Source organism: Marmota marmota, unplaced genomic scaffold, assembly GCF_001458135.2.
Source record: "Marmota marmota marmota unplaced genomic scaffold, marMar, whole genome shotgun sequence".
In the NCBI taxonomy this organism is placed as follows: Eukaryota; Metazoa; Chordata; class Mammalia; order Rodentia; family Sciuridae; genus Marmota; species Marmota marmota.
Window position 1 is genome coordinate 4,151,770 of NW_025999941.1, and position 19,561 is coordinate 4,171,330.

The 19,561-nt window shown below is 34.1% G+C and overlaps 1 protein-coding gene across 1 annotated transcript in view; it reads left to right on the forward strand.

Moving 5' to 3' along the window:
• The window catches only part of Tbc1d5 (TBC1 domain family member 5), a 454,552-nt gene that overhangs the window by 323,687 nt on the left and 111,304 nt on the right, over nt 1–19,561 (forward strand). The gene's annotated exons all lie outside the window — the stretch shown is intronic.

Consider the following 19,561-nt stretch of genomic DNA (forward strand, 5'->3'; position numbering starts at 1 on the left):
GACTTAATTTTTTTTTCTTTATGCTAGTACGTTTTCTTTAGAAATATGAATTTTTATATCATTTCTATTACACCAAGAATTTCACTAAGCATCAGAAATCTATCATTTCTCTGAAACATAAGGAAGCATATTTTTTTTCTGGTAAAACTTAAGAGTATGACTATGAAAATATAAAGTTCTTTGCTTATGTTTTTATGTACATATGTATGTGTAAGTTGTGAGAGTATGTACTTTTTGTTTACAAAAAAAAAAAAAACAAGATAATGAAATAGCTTTAAAAAAGAGGTTGCTGGTCAGTTCAGTATGAATTTTGATCTACAAACTTAAGTCCAATGCTTTCCGTTCAGAATTAGAAATTCTTAGAGTGGAAGGAAAAAAAAAAAAAGCTAAAAGCAGTTTTAATTCCCTGCTTAACGTGATTTGTTTGATTTAACTAAAGGAAGAAATGAATATGTTGTCAAAAACCTATGGGTCTTGGCAATTTTTTTCCTAGCTAAATATGATTGATCTTCTTAGGAATCTCTCATATAATTTCAGAATCTTTATGCCCAGTCCATCACTGTTGACTAATAGAATCTAAGTGCCCTTTCATATTAGTGTGATTTTTATGGAGTAATTTTATCTCAATAAATAGTGCCCATATTATAATAGTTTAATGAATAAAATTCTACAGACATTAAAACTATAGGTTCGATAGAGTTTGAGAGAAAAAATAATAGCATTATTATCTTAAAAAAAGGAATTTCCCCCAAAGTAAAAACGTAGTCGAAATATTGGTGCAAAATATGAAGCCCTAAACTGATATTTCTGAGACATAAGAAATTGGACAGGGTGAGGGAGTCATAATAACAAGACTCATGAGGACAAGTTCATGGAATGATGATATCTACAGGAAAAGTAAAAAAGTTGTATATCTTCAAAGGATTTCTAGCCCATCAAAGTGGTAGTTATAGTCAAATGGTAGTGTAGTAAGTATAGACTCTTTGAAATTAGGAAATTTCAAATGAGAACTCCTGTCCTTGACACAGGTGTTAATGTAAGTCTGTAGTACTGTAATGTTCTGCAAGGCACCTGAGTTAAGAATTGGGGATCTAGGTCAAGCCTTGACTCAGCTTCTGACCATTCTCATTATTTTGGAAAACTCATGCTTGCTGAGCCATTATCATCTTTTTTTGTAATATTTGGAGGTTGAGTGAAGTTGTCTAGGATAACCCACTCTTCCAGAGCTTCTTTCTCTATAAAGAACTGACTTCAAATGAGCTAATACAATCCAATCCAGTGCTACAAAAGTGCAAGTTTAAAAAAAAAAGAAAAAGTTTGCCTATACTATAGAAATCTACAAGTACAATTTTCATTGTAATTGTTGTTAATGATAGTCATAAAAGAGGCCATTTATGCTAAGGAGAATAAAAGAGAAAGTTAATACTAAGACCCCTACCCATATCTTCTAAAAAATCCTGATCCTGTTCTTACTCTTTGCCTCCTGAGGTTTCTATCATCCATCTTACCTTTTCCATAAAATCATTTCCAGGTTCCTTTAGGATATTTCCTTCCCTTCAAGTTTGCACAGCACCTGTGTTTTATCTCTGTTCATATTTGTTCTACCAATCATTTCTCCTTAACACACCTGCTCGGTTTTTAGCACTTAGCTTTGCATATCCTACATGTGCTGGGTATTAAGAAAATAACAATAGAATTGATTTCTGCTTCAGATACTGTGCTCCTTTCTAGTATACCACACTGACTTGAATCTAGGTAGACCTCACTCACCCCTGGCATATTTCTGGAACCCACATCCATAGTCCACAAAAGCCATAGCTTCCATTTTTATCAAGATGGTGAATTAGCCCTACAATTTTAACTTAAAAGAGTATCAATAGTTCCTTAATTTCCTTTGTGTTAGAATTATCTGGAAATCTGTTATCACCTTCAGATATTGTGGGACAAAGAAGATATAGCAATGATATACCTCACTTAATTAATATACCTCACTTGGGTTATCACAATTTCAGAAGTATAAAGAGCCTAGACAGTCTAATTTTGTCTTCTCCTTTCATAGTTAAACTGATAATCAGAGTGAAGCTCAGGAGACTTATTAAGTCACAGAGTCAGCAATTGAACTCAGATCTTAGGCCATCTTTCTACACAAGAACTATAGTAGCTTTGTTGTTTTACAACTAGTGGTATCTTGCTTATCTATTTCTCATATAAAGTATTTGTGATAAACATTTATTTGTAGCTATAGTAAGTGAAACTTTTTGTATATAAAGTGGTCCAAGAACTATTTGAAATATGTACTTTATGACAACACTGGATGTCAAATGTCTATTTGTACCATTCTCTACCCTGCACAACATAAATACAGATTCTATACTTAGTTCTTCAGGCCACAATTCTAATTTTCACTTTCTTTTCTTTATCATATTAGAACTACTGAGCAGATTTCCAGAAACAATCGACTAAATGAAGTTAGAGGGATAGAAGGAGGACAGTCTGAAAAAATATGAAGTGATTAAAAAACATTGTTCTAGCTAGTTGTTCAAATTCAAAAAAAAAAAATTTTAAAGCCCAATTAGAAACAAAAGTCATAGAAAATGTGAACATATTGTGTTCCTTAAATAACCAGATGTTCTCTCCTTCCTGAAGGCAGTAAGGGCTAGGAATAAAGGTTTAAAACTATTGTTTTAAGTTAACTGTGAATTTTGCAAATCTGTTTTTACCCTTTAGCAAATAAAATTCTAATACAGAAACAGAAGCAAAGTAATTTTCATTTTTTGGAGCTCTCTTTATTTGTATTGTGTGTTGAAGTGTTAACCTTACTACAAAGACTTATTACAAGTGAAATACAGTACATGGATTACCATTTTAGATTATGCAGTAAGAATTTGACAACCACCATTTGTTTTGAAGATTAGAATATTTAGAAAAAAATATTTCTGCTAAGTTTTCAAGCATCCATTCTAGCAGTGACTGTTGCTGTTTATAGAAGAAAATTACTAGAAATGACAATTTCATAGTCATTCCTATACATAGAAACACATTATAGAAACATAATGTGCAATGTTCCCATACTTGACCAGTTTCTAATCTTGCTCGTGTTTGGAGTTGTATTAAATTTTTCTTTTTTAAGCTATAAAATGTCTGAAGTTTAAGTTTCAGATTTTATAAGTAACTGAATTTTTACTCGTGTCATCCCCAAAATAACCCTGCTAATACATGCAACATTTTTGTCATTGTCTAATAACTTTGGTAAAATATCATATCAGAATTGAAAAGTAGCAAGTATTCAAACCTACTACCAGTGAGGTGACATTGTTAAGAGAATGTTTCTTTCCAGCAAGGCTATTTTGTATAATCTTTTCTGATCTGAGCAGTAAAGGACAAACTATCCAGACTGACTCTTTGAGGAGAATACACTGAATTCACTTACTTTCCCTAACATTTCTATTTCTAGTATTTTTCCAATCAACTTTTCATCGTGATTTCAGGTTATAGATAGATTGCTTTGTTATTCCTGTGTATTCATCTTTATTTTTCTCCCAGAATGGAGTATATTTTTTTAAATGACATTCTTGGAGAATCATTTATTTTCATGTTTGTTATTGACATGAGGAAAGCTGATTTTTCTTTGTTTTTGAGCTGTATGGATGTCATTCTTTTGTGTCATAGAAAAACCACAAAGTGACTGTTTATTATTTTTGATATTTAGTTATTAGTGACTAATCAGGTATGTTTCCACATCCAACCAGAAATAGACTTATTGACAATAGATTAGCACTTTTTAAAAATCTTAAATTTTATTTCTTAAAAAAAAATGGTGGCTATATAATAATGATCTTCAAGGAGTAATATAACAGTATTTATTAAGACAGTATTTGAGATTTATTTATTGTCTTCAAACATTTTTTAATCTAGAATCATGTGTTTCTTAAAACATACTTACAGTTTCTTAGGGTCATTCAACAATTTTAAATTAGTTTTATGGCATTTAGAATTCATTAATTTATTTAACCAGTTCTTACTGTGTGTCTTCTGTGTACCGGGTACTGTTTTAGATGATGTTGATATACAGGTGAACGAAAAAAAGAGATATGGTCTTTATTATAATAAACAAATAACAAATGATTTGACATGTTATATAGGATGCTAATAAAGTATCATTGTGAAAATAACAAGTGGGGTTTGAATTTGGACTCCATGAAGACTTGATTTGTGTAGTTGGTCCAAAGCTTCTCTCTGAGGAGAAGGCATTTCCAGTGGAAACTAATGGAGGAAAAGGAACCAGCCAAGCAAAGGATAGAGGGGAACAATGAAGCAAAGTGTCCAAAGTTGAAATGAACTTGGGCTGTTGGTGGAACTGAAAGAAGACCAGTACAATTGGAGTCATGAACCTGTCTGAGATAGGTTGGTGAGCCAGGAAAGGCAGATTATTACTTTGCATCATTACATGGTGATACAGAGTTAAACTCATTCTTAATATCCCATTCAGAAACTCTGAAAAATTTGCTGAATTCGTGTTTATTCCCGATGGTTAAAACATTCTCTTTTAAAGTACTCTTTCCCTCAGAGTTCTCAGAGGTCATCTTAAATAAGTTCTTCACTTGGCAAGCACATTCACTGATTCAGACCTCATCACACAGGTTCCTTCAGTAACCTTATTTTTTACTTTAGGAGACCATGGCCAGGACTCTGAACTCTTAGTTTACTTTACTGAACATAGTTTACTTTATCTATTAAGAGACAATCTTGACTGTCTCTTATGAACATCAGTCTCAGACTCTTTTGCTTCCATTTTTGTCAACATCATGCTGCACTGTGTAATGACAAAAGAACCGCACAGTAGTCTTTCTCGACTACAGAAAGGAGAGCTCTACTTGACCAAGGACTAGATCTCCAGCAGCTCTAGCTTAGTGTCTGCCACTTGAGGAAGCCTTAACTTCTGTGTTGATGGGCAAGCCACTTCTTTTCTTGAATTGTAGAATAAGGAAGCTGGACCAAATAAGTTCAGGATCCTCCCAGTTATATTTTAGCAAGATTTAGTTTAATTCAAAAGGTATCTTTTTCTAGTACTTTCTGTAAGCAGATTCATGTGATGAGGACACTGTATGTATCCTACCTATAAAAGTAAATAACAAGTTGTTAGGAAAAAAGGAGTTAGAATATTTCAGGAAGAAGAGCTAATTCAGACTTAGAGGGCTTCCTAAGGGAAGAGATATTCCTACAAGGCTTTGAAGAATTTTCTTTGGCCTTGTTACTCCAGCTTCAGAAAATAGGAAGCAGAGCTCTTGGGGATTGCTGAAGGACACAGCTAGGCAGGGCCTGGCAGTACCCTGTCCAGATTCATTCAGTAACCCCCTCTGGGATCTAAAGAATTATTGTCTCTCCCCTCAGTATCTCAAGTGTTTGCAAAAATTAATTATTGAAAGTTCATGAAATATGCAGGAAGTTTTACTAATATTTTACTTGGCATTATTTGTATAATGTTCCAATTTGTGTGTTATTATTCAACATCAATAAATGTTTTGTGTAGCAGTGAAAACTCAATGTTTAGAAAGTCAGTATAACAAAAGGGTCTCATTTTAATGGTTGGTGTTTTGTTTTGTTTTTTAGATTTAGTGGCTATAAGTAGTTGCTCACAGTAACAATATTTGCTGGAAATAAGCATGTCATTGTTTAGCTTTTTAGTCACTCTGGGAAAGTTTAGTGGGCTTTTTGTTTGTTTGCTTGTTTGTTTTTTAATTCTGAGCAACTAAAGAGAGCTATGAAACTTTGTGGAAATTGTTGTCTGCGTGTTTAAAGGAACAGGTTCCCTTACGGATAAACAACTCATTACAGTGGTTATTTTTCCTCAAATAATTTTTAAAGACTTTAAAATTCATGGATTAATTCTTTTCTGATTAACAGTAAGGAAACCAAAAGCTACAAACTCATCTCCTGTTTTGTTTTGTTTGTGTCCTCCCACCCTCCAATATCTTAGAAGTAAGAAAAAATCTAGATGTTTAGGGAGAAATGTTTATTGTAAAGAAACTACTAAAGCTTTTTTAGCTATCAATCTTATGGATATGTGTTCAGAAAGTCAGTATAAACCTCAAATGTGAAAGTATTAAAGGTATTATAGGGAAATGATCATGATGTGCCCCTGAGGTCAAGGAATGAAGTAGCCTTCCAAGTGTGAGTGTGGTGCTCATATGCTAATGATGAATTTTCCAAGTGTCTTAATATGATTTGGAAAAATTCTTTATTTACTTAGTTGTTGTACCTGGTTTTGCAGAGGTGCTTTATACTTCATTTCTTCACATTATTTCTTTCTCCAAAATTCTATTTTAATTAATTTAGCTAATTTTTTTAAAGAGAGAGAGAATTTTTTAATATTTATTTTTCAGTTTTCGGTGGACACACATCTTTATTTTATTTTTATGTGGTGCTGAGGATCGAACCCAGCGCCCAGCGCATGCCAGGCGAGCGCATTACCACTTGAGCCACATCCTCAGCCCAGCTAAATTTTTTTTAAAACTCCTATATTGATAGCATGTAAAATCTCTCAGATGTCTTGATTAAAGCATGTAAAGAAAGATGAAAGAATTTGTAGCAAGGGAAAGGAACATTTACTTGTTTTCTTTTTTAGTTTTCACTCAGATCTGGGATTTTCATAGGGTTTGAAGCAAATACTAACCCTACAGACCCCATTGCATCCATCTCTATAGTAAAAATTCTCCAAGAACACCTAAAATTTATGAAAACAGAATTTAACTCTGTCATTAATCTTCCATATGAAAAGATAAAACAAGATTTGAATCCTTTTTTTTTTAAATATACAAATGCAGCTTCTTTCAATTAGATTTTTAAAAAGAGCTGATTAACATTAAAGAAGCTAGAAATTTTATTAAACCTTGGCAGAATTAGTTCTGAAATGAATACCATACTTTAGCAAGGCCACTAACAATCTCCTCCTTCCACTCAGTTGTATGTCTCTTTACATACATGTATGTCTCACATTCACAAAATATTTAATGAAGATTTCTAAACATGAGAGAAACATAGCCAACCACATTATTGTTGGTAAAAAAATAATGTTTTAGGAAGAACAAAAATGCCATTATAAGTATCAAATATATTTTATTTCATTTCTCATTTTAAAATTCTATTGTTTAGCTGGGCACAACGGTGTATGCCTATAATCCCAGCAACTTGAAAGACAGAGGTAGGTGGATTGCAAGGTCAAGGCCTGACTCAGGAATTTTGGAAGACCCTGTCTCAAAATTCAAAGGGCTGGGGATGTAGCTCAATGAAAAAAGTGACTGCGTTAATTCACGGTACCAAAAAAAAAAAATGTTGTGCATATGTTATTTGATGTATAAAATAGATTATTACAAGTGGTACAGACAGGTGATTTTTAAATAAATGAATATACATTTATATCAAAGATGCAAGCCCCCCAAATTTTTAGTAGCAAAAGAATAATCAAAAAGTTGAGAGACCCTCTGCTCTTGATCAGTGGCTCCTGAAACTGATCCAGGTGATGCTAATGCTTAGCTAGAATAAGAATCCTAAGACTGGCCCACTAGTACACACACAGCTGTTCCTTGGTCACAGCCATTACCAAGGCTAGCTAGGAAAGACACAGAACTTACCCTCTCCTGTGATAAGGGAATTCACCTGAATTCCTCAGATAAAACAGGTGTTTTATGCCCTGGGGTCTTGAGTTTTACTGAGAAGTCTACCTATGTTTTTTAACAGTGTTTTTGTAGCCTGGATCCATTACATACTTCTTGGTTTTCTGATGCTAAAAATAAATATTTTTAGAAATTTAAAGGTATTGTAAACATTCAGTTTTAGGAATATTGTATATTTTTGTAAATTTCTTTCAGATTGGTTAAGACTCTAGAGATCATGTAATTATGCTTTATTTTCTCCTGAGGCCTGATGAGAGTGAGGTGAAATACCCAAAATCATCTGAATTCAAAGGCAGAGCCAAGACCCATCCCCCTGGCTCCTGCTCCCATCTGGAGCTAATTGTCTTCTTCCTTGGCCTCCTTCTGATTCCTAGTGTATGGTGTTCTGATGACTCCCATACTCACCACTTCCCCTAATCTCAAATGGCCACAGAGAGTTGGGTAAGCTCTTTGGTTTTATGCAGGGAACATAATACAGTACACTTCAACTTGATTGTCCTACAGCCGGTTGTTTACTTCTGCTTCTTATTTGCTCATGGTTGAAATACTGAATTTGAAAATTGGTATCTTATCACCATAACCACTTCACCAAGTCTGGCCTTGAGGTTCCTAAGGAGGACCACTCAGTAAGATTGATGGGGAAAACATAATTTTTATTCTCTAATAAAATTGTTCTTTGAGTTTTTTCTTTAACTAGGTGGCTACAGGTGGTTGCCACCCATGTGTGAGACAAGAAAACAAAAGTAGTAAGATAGAAAATGAGAGGAAACCAGTCAAGCGAGCCAATTCAGAGGTTAAGAGTAATAGTGCAAACTGAAGGGGAAGAGGGGAATAATATGGATATATGCAAATTAGGTAACCCAAAGGGGAAAAAGTCACCTTGGACAACTTTTCTTCTAGAAGTTAAAATGTGTGTTTATTACAATGACTGTTCTGTTTTCTTGTTTTGGTGGATTAGTAAAGTTGACCAAATGCTATAGCAAATGAAAATATTTGGTTCCCATGGCTTAATGCAGTGGATGTTTAGTTTTTACACAAGTGACAGATTGTAATTTGGGGTGAAAGTCTTAGAGTAACACAATTTTTTAGGCTTCTTCCTGCTGTTAACTTCAACCTCAGCTTTACAGGTTGCTCTGTACATGGACATCCCCAACTGGATGAGAAACTAGCATGAAGGATCATGCATGGGAAGGTTTTATGGTCAGGCCTGCAGGTGTCAAGCACCACTCTCATTCACATTCCATAGGTCAGAACTCAATCTTATGGCTACACCTACCCAAACAAGCCTTTCAAATTGTAGTTAACTATGTGTTCAGAAAGAAGAGGAAGCAGGTTTGGTGAGATCCAGTGGCTATCCTTAAAAATGGAAATGTCTTGTCCCTTAATCTCTGTTGCTCATCAAGAGAGCTTTGTCAAAGGGAAAAGCTAAAATCACAGAGAAAACTTGTGACCTCATGATCTGAAAAATCTGATTTTGTCAGTACTCTCCAAAAACTAAGCCATCATGAAGAGACAGACCCCAGAGTGAACTTATAAGGCTGCTGTTTAAAGTCAGTCTATCTTTGTTAGTCTTCAGTGGTGAAACAGCCACAAGATTGACAGTCTCATTTCTCTATGACCACCCCATTTACTTCCTGGTGGCAGACTGCTGTGGTCTGAATGTTCATGTCCCCTCAATTCATATATTGAAATTCCTAACCCATAATGGATGATATTAGGAAGTAGAGCTTTTGGAAGATGGTAGTTAAGATTCATGCACTCATAAAAAACACCCCAGACAAGTAGCTCACCTTTTCTACCATGTGAGCATATAGCAAGAAGATACCAAATAGGAATCAACTGTCTAGTGTCTTAATCTTAGAATATCCAGCCTTCAGAATTGTGAGAAGCAAATTTCTACTGTTTATAAGCCACCCCATTCATGGTATTTTATTATAGCACTCCAAACAGACTAAGACACAGACCTACATTGGAGGCCACATCATTATCAAATCATTTACAGTAAGGAAAAGAACCTTGATTCATCTGACCAGTATATTTACTGATGTATGTGAAAAACTCAAATCAGAATCACACATCATCTTGGAAAACTTGGTATCAAGTGGATGCTGATGGGCAGGCACATTTAGTAAAAGCTGACTGTGAAATCTTTACATAACTGCTTCACATAAAGGTAGTATGGAAAAGTACCATCTGTTAGCCACTAAATTAGGCTCTGTCCCAGTGACTCTACTCGTATGTCTTACTCTTTGACTCTGCTTTTCTCTGCTTCCTTGGCAACTTTCTTTTGATGGCTCTCTCCTTTCTTTAAATACATATTAAATATATGAGGGATGTAGTCAAGTCTTGCTAATCTGGAAACCACTTGGTTTCTTGAGGAAGGCTTTGTATTTCTCTTCCCAGAAGTGCTGTAATTAATTTCATAGTTTGATTGTCCCACAGTTCTGGGCACACTTCATATTTATCCCCAATCATTAATAAAATTGATTTCTGAAGAGACAACTGGAAATAACTGTCCCCTCTCCCCCACTCACCTCTTGTAGGGATACCCACACTTCAACATCTTTTTACTACTTGGTTGCTTCAGTAAATCAAGAAAAATTTCAATTTTCAGGTTTTTCTCTACATCCTATCACTGTCATTCTTTTTTTTGGGGGGGGGGGGACAGTTCCTTCAAGTTTATCCTTTGTTGTGTTTATTGAAAATGTGTTGAGGAGATATAAACTGATGAAGTTTAGACTCACGTTTCACAAAATTATCAGCCCTCAGCCTTTCCATCATCATGTTAGATATAGGAGCTGTTAGTGATTTGGTTCTTTCTGGTCTTTTATTGAGGTTCCCACTGCAGTGAAGTACCTTATTTATCACTTCTCTATTTTTTTCTTCTACAACAACAGTGATAAAAATAGAGTATTTCAAAATTATTCCATTAAAGAGGACATTGTCTGGTGCTTTTGTGGTTTGAACTGTCTTTGAGGAAAAGTACCAACTGGGAAAATTTGAAGAAGGCAGAGAAATGACAGAAATAGTTGTAGTTATCTTCATAAACTCAGGAAAGAGATAAACCCTTTACCAACTAGTATCTGGAGAAACCCAGCCAGCTTGTTTTATAAAAAATTCTAATAAAGTGTACCTATTATATATCCTTTATAAAATGACCCACTGACAAGAAAATCAGCTATTAACTTGAGATAACTACTTAATACTTAATTGATAATATCTTACTTGAACTCTCTTATTTGAATGTCTTTTCATTTGAATCCTAGAGAGAAGCCAATTATAGAGGAAACAGGATTAGGAAAAAAAAAACCTAAAATTTAAGCTAATTTTGAATATTTAAGTATATATCTTTGATTAAACTAATAGGAGATGTCATTATCAAGAGGTAATAGTTTGGTGCCCTAAAGGATTTCATCATATTTCATGTGTATTTGTATATGTACACATTTTTATTAAAATTAATATATTCCAGCAGCCATTCTTTTGGTGTGGGAAAACACACGGTAAAATATAAATAATATGAGCATTTTGTTTTCGTCTTCACTTCTTTCCTTCCTTCATTCTTCCTTTTTTAAGGAAGTATAAAATGTAGGTGATAACTTCAAGAAATATTTAACAAAGATTGTCAACATGGCTTGGTAAATAATTAGCTGTGGACAGTGAACTATCAGTTGCATTTCTCGGGTATCCAACTATTGTCTGACTTTGTGGGAAAATGTACAGGTGAGCAAGTTTGCAGATAGAAGAAGGATGTTGGGTAATGAGTTGATTTGAGAAAGTTATGGGATATCCAATTAGATATATCCAGAGGGCAACTGGGAATGTGTGTCTAGCACTCAAAGGAGGGATCTGGACCAGATATAGAATTAGGAGTCTTAGAATATGAATTTTAGTTGTAATTTCTAGTGGCATTATATGTGTAGATTAGAGAGAAAATAAGAGACTTGTAATAGTCAAGGCAAAAATTAAGAGGAGGTCTGAATTCAGTGAGGTCATAAACTAAATGGAAAGTGGGCTCACCATATGAGTCTATTAAAGAGACAGGTAACAGAAATTGCTCAGAACAAGGCTTTACTTTTTCCATGTCCTAGGCTTGGGATTCTGTCCAGAAGGAAGTCTGAACTGTTGATGCCAAAGACAGAGGTTGGTTTTTGTGTAGAGGTGGTAGTGTAGAGATGAATAGGGGGAGAATTGGACAAGAAGAATTGAAGATTGAGCATATATTTAGACTACCACAAAGAATCACTACCAGATTTGGAAGATTGTGTGTGTGTATGTGTGAGAGCTTGCACTTGAATGTGTGTGTGATGCATTTGGTGCCATTTAAAGTTTCTAGGTGACCTTCAAGCATCAGCCTTGTGGCATCTGAACTCTCAGTTCTTCAAAGGCCTGTGAGAAAAGAGTCAGTCTTACAAGAAGTCCAAAGTTTGGCTAAACAAAGTATAACACTTTGGGGTCCTGGGGTGTGTTGGGGGGGGGGTTATGTGTGTGTGTACATTTACATGTTTCTTTTTAATGACTTGATTGAGATGTACTTTATACACTAATAAAATACTTTCATTTAAAACATACAATCCAATGGATTTTATTATATTCCCAAAGTTGTACAAGCATCACCATAATCTAATTTTAGAACACATTCTTTGCCCCCCAAAAGAAACCATTTACCTATTAGCAATCATTCCTCACTCATCTGCCTCCAACTAAAATTCCTTTCTACCCCTCTACCCCCAACCCCAGGTAACCTCTGTCCTATTTTCTCTCTCTATAGATTTGACTAATCTGAATATTTTGTGTAAATGAGATACAATATGGGATCTTTTGTGACTGACTTCTTCAGTTTAGCATAGTGTTTTTGAATATATGCATCTTGTATCATGTCTCAGAACTTAATTCCTTTTCAATGCCAAATATCCCATTATAGATAAACCACATTTTATTTATCTACTGTCAGTTGATAGACATTTGAATTGTTTCTGCTCTAGCTATCATGAATGGTACTGCTGTGAACATTTCCTATGCAGGATTTTGAGTGGACATATATTCTCATTTCTCTGGAGTTCTTACCTAGGCATGGAATTGCTCTGTCATGTGGTAACTCTATATTTAACAATTTGAAGAACTGCCAAACTATTTCAGAGTAGATCCATATCTTACATTCTTATCAGCAATGTATGAGGGTGCCAATTTCTGCACATTCCTGCCAACCTTGGTTATATCTGTCTTTATGTGCATGCACGTGCACACACACACACACACACACACAGAGATTCTGTGCATGAAACAGTATCTCATAGTAGTTTAGATTTCCATTTTCCTAATGACCAACAACATTTCATATGTTTATTAACCATTTATAGATCTTTACTGAAGAAATCTGTTTTTAGGTTCTTTGCCCATTTTAATTTTTTTATTTATTACTAAGCTGTAAGTGTCCTTTGTATGCGCTGGATATAAGATGTTTACTAGAGGGGTTGGGGATGTGGCTCAAGCGGTAACACGCTCGCTTGGTATGTATGCGACCCGGGTTCGATCCTCACACCACATACAAACAAAGATGTTGTGTCCGCTGGCAAAATGTTAAAAAAAAAAAAAAAGATGTTTACTAGATACAAGATTTGCAGATATTTTCATCTTTGAGTTATCTTTTCAATTTCTTTTTTCTTTTTTTTTTTACTTATAGCTTTGTTTTTAATTAGTATATTTTGAATATATATAAAAGTGAATTCACTGTGTAATGTTCATAGGAAAGTTTGGTCACATTCATTCTGCTGTCCTTCCTTTCCCTGTCCCTACTCCCTCCCCCTCTACCCCTTTCTGTACTCTACTGATCCTCTTTTCTTTTCTTTTTCTTTTTCTTTTTTTTAGAGAGAGAGAGATTCAGAAGAAAGAGAGAGAATTTTTTAATATTTATTTTTCAGTTTTCGGGGGACACAACATCTTTATTTCATTTTTATGTGGTGCTGAGTATCGAACCCTGTGCCCCGCACATGCCAGGCAAGCGTGTTACCACTTGAGCCACATCCCCAGCCCCGTACTGATCCTCTTGTCTATATTCATGGAGTCTTCTACCACCTGCTTTTTTGTTTTCTTTGTTCTTATTTTCCTCTAGCTTCCACATATGACAGAAGATTTCAACCCTTGACTTTATGGGTCTGGTATATTTCACTTAGCATGATATTCTCCATTTCCATCTATTTTAACAGCAAATGCCATAATTTATTCTTCTTTATGAATGACTAACACTTCATTGTGTATATATACCATTTTTTCCTTAACCATTCATTCATCTATTAACAGGCATATCTATTAACAGTTCCGTAGTTTGGCTATTGTAAATTGTGCTTCTGTAAACATGGATGTGGCTGTATCTGGATTGTATGCTGATTTTATCTCTTGTGGATGTATACCAAGGAATGGGATAGCTGAATCATATGGTGGTTCCATTCCTAGCTTTTTGAGGGATCTCCGTATTACTTTCCAAACAGGCTGTACTAATTTACAGTCCTACTAACAATGCATAAGTGTATCTTCTTCCTTACATTCTTACCAATGTATATTATTATTTGTGTTTTTGACATTTGCCTTTCTGACTGGAGTGAGATGAATTCTCAATTTACTTTTTATTTGCATTTCCCTGATTGCTAGAGATGTTGAACATTTTTTCATATATTTATTGGTTGTTTTTGTTTCTGCTTTTGAGGAGTGTCTGTCTAATGATTTCGCTCATTTGCTAATTGGTTTATTTGTGTCGGCGGGGGGACTGTTGTTTTGTTTGTTTGTTTGGGTTTTTTTTTTTTTTTTGGTGTTAAGTTGGGGGTTTTTTGTTTGTTTTTTAGTTCTTTATATATTCTGGCTGTTAATCCCTTATCTGAGAAGCAAGTGGCAAAGATCTTCTCCAATTCTGTAGGCTCTCTCTTCATGCTCTTGTTTCCTTTGCTGTGCAGAAGGTTTTTAATTTGATATTGTCCCACTTACTGATTCTTGGTTTTATTTCTTATGCTTTAGAATTTTTGTTAAAGAAGTCAGTGCTTGTGCCAATATGTTGGAGTGTTAAATTTACATTTCCTTCTAGCAGTGGTAGAGACTCTGGGATAATTCCTGTGAATTTGATCCACTTTAATTTTTTATGGAGGATGAGATAGAGGCTATAGTTTCATTCTTCCACATATAGATATCCAGTTTTCCCAGAGTCATTTGTTAAAAGGCTGTCTTTTTTCCAAGGTATGTTTTTGGCATCTTGGTCAAGTATCAGATGACTGTTATCTGTGTGGATTTGTCTCTGTCTTTTCTGTTCCACGGGTCTGTATGTCTATTTTAGTGCCAATACCATGCTGGTTTTGTTACTATAGCTCTGTACTATCATGTGAGTTGCTATGTTGTAGTGCCTCCAGCATTGCTGTTCTTGCTCAGGATTTATTTGTCTATTCTGGGTCTCTTATTTTTCCAAATGAATTCAAGGATTGTTCTTTCTAGATCTCTGAAGAATTTATTGGTATTTTAATTGGTATTGCATTGAATCTGTATAACACTTTTGTAGTATGACCCTTCTGATAATATTAATTCTGCCCATCCAAAAACATGAATAGTCTTCTAAAGTCTTCTTCAATATTTATCTTCAGTATTCTGTAAGTTTCATTGGAGAGGGCTTTTACCTCCTTGGTTACATTTATTCCTAAATTTTGTTTTGTTAGATTATTAGGATGGAATGCTTTTTCTAATTTCTTTTTCAGCAGATTTATTATTGTGGTATTGGAAAGCAATTGATTTGTGTATGTTTATCTTGTATCCTGCTACTTTACTAAATTTGTGTATCAGTTCCAGAAGCCCCTGGTGGAGTATTTTGGGTCTTCCAAATATAAAATCATGTCATCAGCAAACAGAGATAATTTGACTTGTTTGTTTGTTTGTTTCTGTTTGTACCTCTTTAATTTCCTTCTCTCACCAAATTTCTCTAGCTTGAGTTTCATCAACTATGTTGAATAGAAGTGGTGAGAGTGGACATGTTTGTTTTGTTCCTGATTTTTAGAGGAAATACTTTGTTTTCCTTCATTTGGTTATGATGTTGGCCTTGGGTTTCTCATGTATAGCCTTTACAATGTTGGGGTAAGTTCCCTCTATTCCTAGTTTCTCTAGTATTTTAAACATGAATGGCTGTGGATTTTGTTAAATGCTTTTTGCTTCAATTGAGACAATCATGCAATTCTTATCCTTAATCCTGTTTATGTGTTAAAGTACATTTTTTTGATTTGCGTATGTTAAACCACCCTTATATCCCTGGAGTAAAACCCATTTGATAATTTTTCACTATCTTCTTAATCTGTTTTTGAATGTGACTTGCCAATATTTTAGAATTTTTTTCATCTATGTTCATCAAGGATATTGGTCTGAAGTTGGTGTTTTTGTTTTGTTTGGGGTTGTTTTGGGGGGGGGGTTCTTTTTAGTTATACATGACAGAAGAATCTATTTTGACATATTTTTACAAGCATGGAATAGATCTCTGAAATTTTCTTTATTTCTCATTTTGGTATAAGGGTAACACTGGCTTCATAGAATGAATTTGGTTATGTTTCCTCCCTTTTCATGGATTAATTTGAGGAGGATTGGCATTAGTTATTTAAAGGTCTGTTACAACTTGGCTGAGAATCCATCTGGTCTTGGGCTTTTCTTTATTAGAAAGTTTTTAATAGCTTTTTCAGTTTCAATACTTGATATATACTGTGTACATTTTCTGTATCCTCATGGTTCAATTTTGGGTAGGTCGTGTGTCTAGGAATTGTCAGTATCTTCAAGATTTTCTAACCTTTTGGAGTATAAATTTTCAAAATACTTTTTAATGATCCCCTGGATTTCAGTAGTGTCTATGGTTATATATCCTTTTTCATCTCTAATTTTGTAGTTTGAATTTTCGCTCGCTTCTCTTTTGGTTAGTTTGGCTAAGGATTTATCCATCTTTTTTATCCTTTCAAAGAACCAATTCTTTGTTTCAATTGTCCTTTGTATTGTTTTTCTTTTCATTCTCAATTTTATTATTTTGAGCTTTATTTTAATTATTTTCTCTTTTCTACTGATTTTTGGTTTTAGTTCTTCTTTTTCCTCAGGTATTGAGGTGTAACATTTAGATTATTTATTTGATATCATTTAATTTTTTAATGGAGGAACTTGGTGCTATAAACTTTACCCTTAGACCTATCTTCATACTGTCCCAGAGATTTTGATGTTATATCTCTGTTCTCATTTGTTTCTGAGTATATTTTTATTTTTCCCCTGATTTCTTCTGTTATCCAATCCTCATTCAAAAGAGTATTACTTATTATCCACGTGTTGGAATGAATGATTTCAGTTTTTTGTCTTGTCATTGATTTTTTATCTCTATTTTTTTATGTTTGCTAAAATTTGTTTCATGACCAAAAGTACAATCTATTTTAGAGAATATTCTGTGTGCTACTGAGATGAAAGTAAATTCAGTTGTCCATGGATGAAATATTCTATAGATGTCTGTTAGGTCCATTTGATTAGTAGTATTTGTTAGTTTTAAAGAATCTGAGTTTTATGTCTAAATGACGTATATCTACCAGTGAAAGATGTATGTCAAAATCACCCAGTAGTATTGTATTGTGATCTGTTTGGTTCTTAATGCTGAACAGTGTTTGTTTCATATACATAGATATGACATTGTTTGGGGTATAAATAGTTAAAATCATAATGTCGTGTTTTTCCTTGTCTCTTCTGATTAATTTTGGCTTGAAGTCTACTTTATCTGATGAAAGTAGTTACTCCTGCTGGCTTTCAGTTTCCATTTGCTTGGAATATCATTTCTTTTTCTTTCATCTTCAGTCTGTGGATGTCTTTGTCTGTAAAGTGTTTGACACATGGTTGGGTCTTGTTTTTTAACAAGTCTGTCACTCTGTGTCTTTTGATGGAAATGTTTAGAAGGTTTACATTCAGTGTTATTATAAAGAGATTATTTTTCATTTCCTGCCATTTTGATTTATTTCTAGAGCTTAATTCAGACTTGATTCTCCTTTCACTAGTCTACTATAATTCATCCCTATGCTAGTTTTCATTTGATTTTTTTTCATTTCTTCTGTATGAAATATTTCATTGAGTGTGTTTTGTAATGCAGGCTTAGTGGTTATGAATTCTTTCAGATTCTGCTTATCATGGAAGGTCTTTAGTTTGTCTTCAACTGTGAAAGATAATTTTGCGATGTGTAGCAATCTTTGTTGGTACTCATTTTCTTTCATGGCATGGTATGTATTGTTCTAAGCCATTCTGGTTTTGGGGGTCTGGGTCAGTAAATCAGTTGAAATCCAATTGGTTTACCTCTAAATGTGACCTGCTATTTTTCTCTTGCAGCTTTTAAAATTCTATATTTATGTATTAGGCATTTTCATTATAATGTGTCTTGGAGAAGATCTTTTTTCATTCTGTTTGGAATTCCATATGCCTCATTTACTTGTATTTTAATCTTCAAAAATTTGGAATTTTTTAAAAGATTTCATTGAAAGTATGGTGCATCCCCTTAGTTTCTATTTTGGAGCCTTTATCTACACCAGTGATTCTTAAATTTGGTCTCTTGATTTCTTGGATATTTTGCTTATGGTCTTCTAACATCTTTTCTTTATAGTTGGCTTTATTTTCAAGATTATATACTTTGTCTTTGAGGCCTGAAAGTCTTATTTTTAAAGTTGTCTACTCTATGGATGATGCTTTGTATTGAATTTTAAATTATTTATTGAATCTTTCATTTCCAGAGTTTTCATTTGGTTCTTTTCCAAAATCTCTCTATTGAAATGATCTTTCACTTCCTGTATTTTCTTTCTAATTTCACTCTTTATATTTTATTTTAGCTCATTGAACCTTTTAACTATGAACTTTCTAAATTCTTTCTCCAATATTCCTCCACTGTGGTGTTAAGTCAGTTATTGAAGTGTTAGAGACTGTTTGGGGTTGTTACTGCTTATTTGTCTGCCCATCCATTGGGATGATTATTTTCCTGCTTCTTTTATGTAAGGGATTATTTCATGAGCGTTTTTCTTCCAGAATCCTGGCTGTGTGAATATCCAGGTATCTATACTTTCACTCAGTTTATGTCCTCTGATAATCCCAGTATCACTCCACTTTGAGAGAATATACTGTACCCTATTTATAACAGTCACTTCAGAGCAAAGCCATCTACTGTTTGACCTCATGAAAAACAAAAAAAAACTTGTTAATCGTGCCCTCTATAGTACCTCTAATAAGGTATAAACGTGTTAAAGTTCTGGAATTGGTTGAAAAATTAGTTATTAATAAAGTAAAATTGCTATAACATTATATAGGAACTGAAAGGGAGAAGAAATAACAAATGGACAAAAGAAGAGAGAAAAAAGAATAATAAACAGCAAAGTAAAAAGAAGAAAAAGATGGAGGGTAGGATTTGGGGCAGTATCAAGTAATGTAAGAGGGAAAGAGGAGAAGGGGACCAAATTTAAACCTGAGCTAGGAAAAAAAAAAAAGGATAGAATGGTTATAATTAATGTTCTAAAACATTGTAAGAAATACAATCAAATAGGTTGAAAGTACAGTATTAGCTACTAGGGTAACAGCTATCAAATCAAAATGAAGACTAATATAGACATATAAGATAGGATATGATCAAAGTTGATGTTAGAGCTATTTGTAGTGAACCATGCCAAGGTGAAGAAAATTCTTATTGAGTCTTAGTTTGGATTTCATCAGAATTTGGGATTTTTAGAAGATGTCCATCACTCTTTGACTTTGGTTTCCCCCCAGAGATATTGGGTCACAGGAACCACTCCCTAGATGCTATGGACCATCTACCAAGCCAGTTCTCAGTTGCCAGCCCAGAGGCTGACTGCTTGGAGGGTATGATGTTGTATCTA